The sequence below is a fragment of the Haliotis cracherodii genome, unplaced genomic scaffold (genome assembly GCF_022045235.1).
Source record: "Haliotis cracherodii isolate W230 unplaced genomic scaffold, xgHalCrac1.p SCAF_13, whole genome shotgun sequence".
In the NCBI taxonomy this organism is placed as follows: Eukaryota; Metazoa; Mollusca; class Gastropoda; order Lepetellida; family Haliotidae; genus Haliotis; species Haliotis cracherodii.
In genome coordinates this window covers 25,637,507-25,648,703 of record NW_027266268.1, presented here as the reverse complement: position 1 = coordinate 25,648,703, position 11,197 = coordinate 25,637,507, and the positions used below count along the sequence as shown (strand labels likewise).

The following is an 11,197-nucleotide window of genomic DNA, read 5'->3' as shown; positions in this document are numbered from 1 at the left end:
AGTCCGGAAAATTTAAAACCCCAATCGGACATTTGCATTTAGGCCACGGCTCCTTCAAACAGCTTATTTTTAGTACTTTTCACACACACGGACACACTTTTCAAGGTTTAAGTACGTAATAACTGATGTAACTAATTTCATTCCCATCTGCCTCCCTGTCCTTGACTATCTTCATTCTGTTCTAAACCAGTGGTCTTATGGTCCAATGACATACAATGAATGCGTGTGTCTGCCTGTCTGTCTGTTAGTGTGTGTGTGTAGCAGGGCGTGGCGTCATCCCACAGATGACATGCTTACCTTGTCAGCGTGCTGACGTGGTTAACCTCTTTGGTCATGTGGACAAGGCGTCCAACCTCGGATCAGAAGGTTCAAATCCCATCACAGGACTTGGAACATTTGTGCTCGCTATATATGTGTGTGTGTGTGTCTGTCTGTGTGTGTCTCTGTGTGTCCATCTGCGTCCTTGTACTAGTCCTCAGGAATGTTGGTTCTATAGTGCTAGTCCACTGAGATGATATTATGCCACAGTTTTAACCTGGATGCCCTATTCAGACACAGTATACTGAATCCTAGCCTATAAATCCTTGTCTTATCACCTTAATGCCAAGTGCCAGGCATGTTAACAATAAGTATCATCTATTAACATCTTTAGGTATGACACGACTGGGGATCAAACCCCTGACCTACGTTCTCCGGGCAGACACTCTATCCACTAGACCACGGTGGCTGTCTTCAGTGTAAGGAGGCAGGGAAGGGTGTACAATTGTCAATGACCTTGTTTACAGCATGGCTATCACTACACTAGACTGACCTTTGACCTAATCTCCGGTATATCCCAGCAATAAGCTAACACCTCGTATTCCCGCCTATATAGCACGCCTAGAATCTCCTTCTGTCACTTCCTACACAGTGCTAATTGATAAACCTCTTCCTTGGAATTGGATAATAATAAAGTGGAGTATTTTTAGAATGGATAAATACATTCATTTAGGATGTTTTTCATTCATGAATTTGTCAGAATCTGTGAATCAATCCACACACAAAAATACTAAACCTTCCCAAGAACTTCAGAGCAAGTCATTCTTAAAGGTTTGGAGTCTTACAAAACGAAATAAGCTTCAAATAATTATGTCATTCAATAATTAACAGATTCAAATTATATATGACATATAGAAATAAAGGTTTAGGTATAGAAATAAATTTTGTGAATATAAATCATAAAAATATAGTTAGATCCTTCTGAAATTTAGATAATTATTTTTAATAAAAAGCAATAATTAGCAACATTGATTAGATGTTCCCACCTTGACTAATGCTTAGTCTCTGAAAAAATATAATTTTGATAGAGAGAAATAACTACATTTAAATTGAAAAGGAGCCTCAGTGAGACTGGAAATTCAGACCTGCAGAAAATCGAGGCTTGCTTTTTTTAGAACTAAAGTATGGGCAGAAGGGAAAATATAATGGTTCAGGGACTGGGTGACAGACTGTGGAAAATCTAGACTTGCTTCATTTTGTGCTCTGGCATTACAGTATGGTTTAGGCAGAAGGGAAAATATAATGGTTCAGGGATCGTGAGACAGTCAAGTTCCCACCAAATTTGTTAAGCCCTAAGAGCATGTGTAACACCCTATATCTTGCAGTCATTCAAGTCATTCAGTGCTTCGGCTGCTAATTCCCATCAACATGAATGGCCTGCTTCTTAACAGTGCATTGGCCAAGTGCATTAATTGCTTGTAATTATCACAGTGTGGGGTCCGAGGAAATGGCTTACATTGCCCCCCCCCCCCCCCCCCCCCTAAATTGCTTAATGTGGCTATTAGCTCATTATCACAGCTATTATAAGTAATCATAGGCTGATGAAAGACAAAACACCAGCAGAAACTAATACAACAGAGACTATGTATAGCACTCCTGTATTGATGAGTGTGTGCTGATGCTGTAGGTGATGGGCAGGGAGAAGCCCTGCGTGCATGATACTGTCGTGTGGTTGTGCGCCTATCGAAATATCAGAACAGAAACTACTGAGTTATCTGCACTTTTATTCAAAGAATTAGTACTACTGATGAATATAGGGGTGAGGTGACATGGGTTAACGTCATGTCATGGCTGCTTGTACTCGCTCTCTACCCATCACCCTCTATTAGTGAGTGAGTGAGTATGGTTTTATGTCGCTTTTAGCAATATTCCAGCAATATCACGGCGGGAGAGACCAGAAATGGGCTTCACACATTGTACCCATGTCGGGAATCGAACCCGGGTCTTTGGCGTGACGAGCCAACGCTTTAACCACTAGGCTACCCGACTACCTCTCACCCTCTATTAAGTCGGTGAGGTTGTCAGTCCTGCACCTTGACTGGAATATACTTATTTTATGAAAACAAAACCAATCCAGATATATACACAAAAGCAAGTCTAGCCAGCTCCAGCTACCTCTATTCCACTATCTGCATCAGAATTATTGTTTCAATTTTAGAGGAGAGAAGTGTACTGTGTAATATACGATTTCATGATTATATGTTTGTGTATTGTCATGGCAACAAGGTCTTATTGGCAGTAGCAGCATGGGTACCCAGGGGCCGCATAGCAGGGCTGGGACGAGTCCAATATTTACTAACCGGGTACCCGACCCCCTATTACCCGAATGCTTGACGTAAAAGGCCACTATGCTTGTCGTAAGAGGCGACTAATGGGATCAGGTGGTCAGGCTCGCTGACTTTGTTGATTCATGTCATCGATCCCAATTGCGTGGATCGATGCTCATGTTTTCAATCACTGGATTGTCTGGTCCAGACTCGATTATTTACAAACCGCTGTCATATAGCTGGAATATTGCTGTGGGCGGCGTTAAACAACAAACCAACCAGCCTACCAAACCTATTACCCGATCCTACCTGGGATACCAATCCTATTACCTGATCCTACCTGGGAACCCACTGTAGGTCTCTAGAGTTGAGTACAAGAGTATATAGATACACCAATAAAACGATCTGGTCATGCATACACTGAAGTTGACTGTATCTCTACTCAAAACATAAAAAGTCAGAAGGAATGCGTGTCTTGTCAGAAAGATGTGAGAACATTAGCAACTTGTAGGTAACCATGGAATTGTAGTAGTGAATTTTTCTCATTAAACAATGAATCACATGAATAACCACATGACTAACCACGGGTCCGGGTAGTCCTGTGGGTACCCAGGTCCTACTCAGTACCCACCCGACCCTAGTACCAGAGTTACCCTCTACTGCATAGGGACTTGTAGACTTACATATAGTCTCTGAAATGTACATATCGTACAGGAAAAAACAGTTGTTCAGTTATCTTAATAAAAATCTAATAAAAAAGGGAGCCCAGTGATTCTCTTCATTTTCAGATACTGCAGTGATCTAGACTTGCCAAACATTATAGACTTGCATGGGCTGTAGTTGATATAAATGTATCAGGGTCTGTAAGACAGACTAAGGGACTTGTCCCACCCCAGGAACCTATTCCACAAAGGAGTCTAGATAACATGATAGTAATTCCTACACACTAATATAGAAATACGACAGTTGTAGCTCTAAGGTCCTTTGTGGATTGAATGTCAGTAGAGGAAGCTGGTGGATGTTGGAGCAGGAAGATACATCAAACAGATCAGCAGTTCAGAGAAGACTTCACCCCCGCACACCTTTCATCTGGCCAGGCTCAACAAACAGTCATTTTGTTTTGTCTTTCATTAACTCCCACAAGATCTTCCTCAAATCTTGCAATGTCTACCTCCAGCGAGATCACTTGTTCAGATGTCAAGTCTCTCAGGACAACGTCAGACTCAGTCTCAGTGTTGTCTGTCCAGAGACTGGACCCTTTCATCTCGGACATTGGTCAGTGTTTCTAAATGTCTTAGAGAAACATCGGAATCTGGCAAACATGTAAACAGGTGCCCCGTGGCTAGGAGCATGCATGGTGGTGCTCTTCTTGTGTTTCTGGACAAATACAGCCAGCTTCTGGCCAATGAATATCCTTCTTGTTGGAACAACATTCATGTACATACAAGCAGGTTTTTGGCTTCACAATTGTCTAAACTCAAGATGGAACTTAGTTTTGGCTTTTGGCTTCAAACAATAGCTGAAGTAACATTATCCAATAAATCACTAATAAAATGTGAAAACATAATTTAAATAACTCTTATGCATGCAAATCAGGTATACTCTAAAAATTACTTTAAGAATAGTTTTCATTTGCTAACTCTTTAAGACAATTTAAATAAAATATCCATGATTTCTGTACTTTATTTCATATGCAAATAACAGATTTTTCTTAACTGATGCAAAATTCCTTTTAAAATATTTAGCAATATTCATACACTGAAACAAGTCTTGTATGTGATTATTTAGTAATACTCCTGTCCAATTTCTATATTTGATAAATTTATAAAATAAAAAATAATTTTATTATTTTTTAAACAAAAAAATATACACAAGTGCCTATCCAAGAGTCAAGATATAGTCCGAGTATTGATCAAAATCAATACAAAACATATCAACTAAGAATGTTGACGCCTGTGCCGACGTCGCCAGTGATTGATCCCTCGTCTTTTATCCACAAGCTGGCCTTTCCTGTGCTGTTGGTGCATGCTGGTGCCAGGGGCACCACACAAAGCTTTCTTACAAGGAATATACCGTATTTGACGTAATAAGCGACCCGCTCTAATAAGCGCCCACGGCAATATTTGCTAATATATTGGCTAGTGAACAATCCCAATTAGCACCCTTCGAATTGATCAATATACACAAGACTTATTTATTTGTGTATTATACACACGAGTGTGTCATATGCACCCTTAATTAAGGGCAATTAAATTCTGGAAAAATATATCTGTCCTGTATAATACGTACAGACTTTTGTTTTGTATCATTTCAGGCTGTCAGCATAAACCACGAAATTACGATCTTTCAACTCTTTCACCAAAATTATATTCTAATAAGAGCCCTCTCTTTTTAATTTTGAGAGCGCCCTGGGCGCTTATTACATCGGATACGGTACATGTAATTAGTTGTGTACTGTCCAAATCAGCATGCGGAGATGTCAAGAGATTTGCCAAATGTCTTTCATCACCAAGCTGCCAGGTTCATGAAGACCACATGATGGTGAGCAAGATCCTGAGACAGGTCCAGCTGTCCAACATGAGGAGATGGCCAAACTACATGTGGTCAGTGTGGCCGTATGGACACTATCTGACCACCATCAGTGGCGGTAATGGTAACTTGAAGGGGATCTTATTCCTTTCAATTGTTGATAAATTCTTGGACAAATAGACGGAAACAATCGCCTATATCAACAGAGTGTCAGATTGTCAGTTATTTGAATTCCTACACATGGGAAGTATTGGAGAATATCAATGCAGGAAATTATTAATTAGGTGCACTTACCATTGTCACTTTCAGCACAGCACTCGAAACTGAGGTAGTTCCCAGATTCAGACTCAATAGAAAGGAACTGGAAAAAATCAGAAAACAAATGTAGTAAAAATCTAAACCTGCTCAGAATACCAACTTTAGCCTTGTTCCAAGGCTAATAATTCCATGGGTGTGTAGTATTTCTAGCCTTATAATAGGCAAGTCTAGATAAGTGGACAATAATGAAATTATGAGTTAAACTACTAATTATTGTCTTAAAGACTTGTGCAAGTCTATAGAAATATGTGCGTGTACAATGTTTGTTTGTTTGTTTGTTTGTTTAACGCTGCACTCAATACTATTCCAGCTGCATGACGGCGGTCTGTAAATAATCTGGACCATACAATCCATTGATTGACATCATGAGCATTGACTTACGCAATTGGGATACAATGACATGCATCTACCAAGTCAGCAAGTCTGACCACCCGATCCTGTTAGTCACCTCTGACGACAAGCATGGGCAGCTGAAGACCTATTCTACCCCGGATCTTCATGGGTCGCATGTACAATGACTAGACTTGAAACTCTGTATATTCTTGATTTGTAAGTCTGAATGCTACAACTATAGCATCATATTGTAACTATGTTGCTTTTTCCAGTGGATAAAATGTACACTCGTAATGCCTAAAACCTGGTTTTAATGCAAAAATTGAAACTATGTATAACAGTCTGTTCTTGCATATTCCTGCCATGATATTGTTGGAATATGAGTGGCCTTATACACTCACTCACTCACTCACTCACTCATTCACTCATTCACTCAGGATCTGCCCATACCTACAAACTGACATCAGAGGTAGACTTACCAATTGCTCGCGCTCAGCGAAGGCCAGCTTCTGTATTTCCTTGCGTTTGTACTTCTCCTTCAGAGCGTTCAGGTAGCACGTCTGCTTCGTCACGATGTTCTGCCTACTCGTGAACGGCTTCATGTCCTCAAACGCAACCTGGAGCAAACACCACCATACAACAGATGTAAAGCTTTGTTGACACTGGAGAATAAATTCACATACTTATCCTAAAACATTGGCGCTTATCTTTTCAAATCAGTGTTTTTAATTCTGATTGCAGCATCAAGAATGAAATAACACGTTATTGGTTCGACGGAGTAGGTCTTCAGTTGTGCTATCCGCAGCAAAGATATTTTACCACATAAGCATTGACTTAAAAAATTTTGCATTTATGGAGGCATAAACAGAAATAAACGCTGTGCATACTACCCCCGGTATGTAAAACTGCTTCGTATAGCAAACCGGTTCATACATTTATAACCCCATAACTGATAAAGCACACTGTAGTCAATTCTTATACATAAATATATCAACAATAATACCGCCACAGAATCACTGGAAATCGATTTATTCATGAATAACACTGTCCATATTAATCATACCAATAGTGATTTAGATTGCATCTTAATTTTCCATACCTTGATAAGTCCGTCAGTGTCATACGTGATCTTGGCACAGGCCTTGAGATGACGCATGACGCTGATGGTGTCAGATTTCAGCAAGATCTCCTTCTTGTGCATCTTCAGAATGGCCAGCGAGAAGCGAAACAAAACTTTCGGCCCTTCAAGAAGAAAGCAGTCCCATATTCGGAGCAGCGTCTGAAACAGCAAGAGACCAACTTGACAAATTCTGGCAAAGAAAAACTGCTACTAAGTTCAAAACACTGAGTACAGCAGATTTGACTCTCAGTCACATCAGTTTTTTGTAAAAACAAGAGAATTTAATTTTTCTTGTCAAATTCTGTAAGGTCATGTTAGTGTTAGGTGTTGTGTTTCTCCTGCACCACAGACAGGTATTCGGGGGTGGGGGGTCGGGGGTGGGGGGTGGAATATAGACTTGCACAAGACTCTAAGGCAATAATTATTAATTTAACTCATAAGTTCTAGTTTATGTAAATAATAAGAACAAGTTGTCCCTATAACAGACTGGAGTCCTTAGTCCTTGTACTGTCCACATATCTAGACTTGCCTATTAGGAGGATAACATTACTACACATCCATGGACTTTTCTGTCAGTACAGCCTTGGAGCAAGGCTAGGGGAAATACTCAAGTACATACTAGGGATAGACGAACATCTTGTCTCTGAAATGAACATATTTTACTGAAAAAATACTGTTAAATTATCTTAATACAATACAATGAAAAGGAGCCCAGAGACTCTCTTCATTTCCTGAAACTGCAGAAATCTAGACATGCCAACTATTAGACTTGCATGGGCTGTATTGATTGGATATATTTCATTCAGGGCCTGTGTGACACACTTATAGGGAGAACAATGATATATATCTTATCAAAGCAAATAAACTGGATGGGGGGGGGGGGGGGGGGTTCACGGTTAAAAAAATATCAATTTCACCTTTTTTAAAAAAATGATTAAAATCATTTTAAAAACCATTTCTCTTGAAATGACTCTAAATTAAATTTCTTTCATCCTTAAGATATAATGAATAAAAATATTTTGTATGAGTAGGTGTGATACGTTTTTTTAGTTGGTTTAAGAGACCGACCAACAAAAACCCCATGAAATGAGAAATGAGACTTTTACCAAAAACATTTAGGCTGACTTTGTTTTACGATTAGGTGAAATGCAAGACCCATGAGCTTTTGTCAACTCTGTTCACTAGATATGGTATATAATCCTAAAATCTTTATTCCAACAACAAAAATACATCACAATCATATCACAATCTGTGATGGTGTACCCTAGGAGTATTGTTTTCATTCATTATTAGCAGTACTAATCTTGAAGTTGAAAAATATAAAAAACATGACATTTTAGGCCGATGTTTTTGTTGTAAACTAACTTATGATAAGGAACAGGTTCTATATTTTTGGAAATATGGTTAATAACAATTTCCCCTCTTCCGTCCCCACATCAGGGGATATTCTCTGACAACCCTAGCTGTCCTCCCCCACCCAGTACTGAGATAAAATAGTGGATCTCTAAATACGGTAATCAATGATTCCAAATGACTTCAAAAGTCTGGGACAGCTGAGATCCGTGTTATGACTTAGCACTAAGAATACTGGGCATCAAGACATAAGGGGTGCATCAAAGACAATAGAAGCCAGGCCGATGAGCGCCACGGTGGATCTATCTACATCATTTACAATTCAGATACGCCACAATCAATTCTACAAGCCCATCGTATCTGAGGAATTCCACAATCAAAGAATTTAATCCAAACTTAACCGTTTTTATGGGCCCAGGGGTATGTTTTATGTTGTCTGTTTATCAGAGATATTTCCTGAATGCTGGCTGTTATTCCAGCCCTCCTCTCTAATTATCATATCTCATCTGCAGAGTAATTGCAATATCCCCATATGGGATAAATACCGTATTGCCTTCAGCGTGTACACTGATCATGTGACATATGCTATAGTTAGCTAAACAACGCGAACAACAACAAACAACGACAACCTTTCCCCAAATCAGACAATTACTTGATGAATTAAAGTTACATTTTCATGAAAAATACAGTCCATATCATTTTATACAATCTTACAAATTGATTTATTACATTCTGTTACATTCAAAGTTCTATGTGTGTGAAAGATGGAAAAAGTAATTTGAACAAGAAACTTCTGTTTCAGTCCTTGAGAATTGTACTAGAAACAGTAATATTTACATTGCAAGAGTATATACTACTCAAAAGAAGTTAAGGATCACCTAATTCTTTTCTATTACATGTACGATAGTTGATCTGTCATGCCATGACAGATTTACTCTAGTAATATGATTTATTTGTTTGTTTGTTTGTTGTATAATGCCGCACTCAGCAATATTCCAGCTGTATGACGGCGGTCCAAAAGATAATCCAGTCTGGACCAGCCAATCCAGTGATTGCCATCATGAGCATCAACCAATGCAATTGGGATCGATGACATGTATCAACCAAGTCAGCGAGCCTGACCGGCGGATCCTGTTAGTCGCCTTTTACGACAAGAATAGTCGCCTTTTACGGCAAGTATGGGTTGCTGAAGACCTATGAAATTATTAAACTATAGCTGATGCATTACATATACCTTTAAAAATGGATCACAAAAATCTTCAGCTTTTCTAAATATGCCTGAATTTGATATTTAATACATCACATAAGATTTGAAGTTTCAGTATAGTAAAATATTAAAAAATTGATGAAGATATACAATGAAATCGAGGAGACCATTTGTGCGTGTGAACCTACGGAAATAACAAAGTGAATTTCAGCTTGGCTTTCAAAGACTGTTTTCCTTAACATGTGTAGGATATTGAGTTTAATATTCTTTTCAAAAGGAAAATTTATAAGTCAGGAGGCAACATGGCCAACAGCTGCCAAACACTACATACATGCGTGACCTGCACAGACATTGGATATTCAAAACTGCACAGCTCTGTTTCAAGTATATGTTTATCATTAATCCCCTTTTAACAATGATAAACCATAGCTAAAATATTTCTTCTCAAAGGTATTGTTAACATGAATTGCTTAGACTTCTAACATACCACATAAGAAAGAAATAACTTTTCGGACTATATTTCAAGACAGGATTTATTGACATGCATTTCAGGCAAACAAAGTTGTGTTATTGCAACAATAAAAACAATTAATGTGATAAGGGTAAATTGATATCTATATCTGTATAATGAGGCTCAAACTTTAAATGTAAATGTTAAATCTGAATGTGCATAGCTGAACAGCATATCTTTGTGAAACCCTCAGTTGTGAGGGTCCTGCCGTGCACATGTGTGCTGGCATTATAGGCGCATGTTCAACACTGTTAATGACAATCTGTATGGGGTCCCACATATTCAATTGAGTTTTAAAGCACAAACATTTTGGCACAATGTCAATACTTTTTAAATTAGTTTTAATCAGCCAACCCATCACACATGCCTGTCACCATGTTCTAGAGACTAGATAAGCCGTCCCCACACCAGCAGGACTTAAGGGCTTATGTCAGATTAGTCATCACAACACACGGGGCAAGGAGGGGTGGGGAGGGGTGGGGGGAGGTGGACTCTCAGGGTGGGTGTCAGGGTAGGGTTGGCTGGGTGTTGGGGTGGAGGTGAGGGTATGGGAGTTGGGAAAACAGGGTAGTATGAGGGTGGGGTGTTGGTGTGTGAGGGTGGCTATTGTTGTGTGAGGGTGGGTATTGGTGTGTACGGGTGGGTACTGATGGGTGAGGGTGGGTATTGGAGTGTGAGGGTGGGTATTGGAGTGTGAGGGTGGGTATTGGTGTGTGAGGGTGGGTATTGGTGTGTGAGGGTGGGTATTGGAGGGTGAGGGTGGGTATTGGAGTGTGAGGGTGGGTATTGGAGGGTGAGGGTGGGTATTGGTGTGTGAGGGTGGGTATTGGTGTGTGAGGGTGGGTATTGGTGTGTGAGGGTGGGTATTGTTGGGTATTGGTGTGTGAGGGTGGGTATTGGTGTGTGAGGGTGGGTATTGGTGTGTGAGGGTGGGTATTGGTGTGTGAGGGTGGGTATTGGTGTGTGAGGGTGGGTATTGGTGTGTAAGGGTGGGTACTGATGGGAGAGGGTGGGTATTGGTGTGTGAGGGTGGGTATTGGTGTGTGAGGGTGGGTATTGGTGTGTGAGGGTGGGTATTGGTGTGTGAGGGTGGGTGAGGGTGGGTATTGGTGTGTAAGGGTGGGTACTGATGGGAGAGGGTGGGTATTGGTGTGTGAGGGTGGGTATTGGTGTGTGAGGGTGGGTATTGGTGTGTGAGGGTGGGTATTGTTGGGTATTGGTGTGTGAGGGTGGGTATTGGT

General features: G+C 40.0%; 1 pseudogene; it reads right to left on the bottom strand.

Moving 5' to 3' along the window:
* Nucleotides 1-11,197, bottom strand: part of LOC139459800 (uncharacterized) — a 107,735-nt pseudogene that overhangs the window by 12,554 nt on the left and 83,984 nt on the right.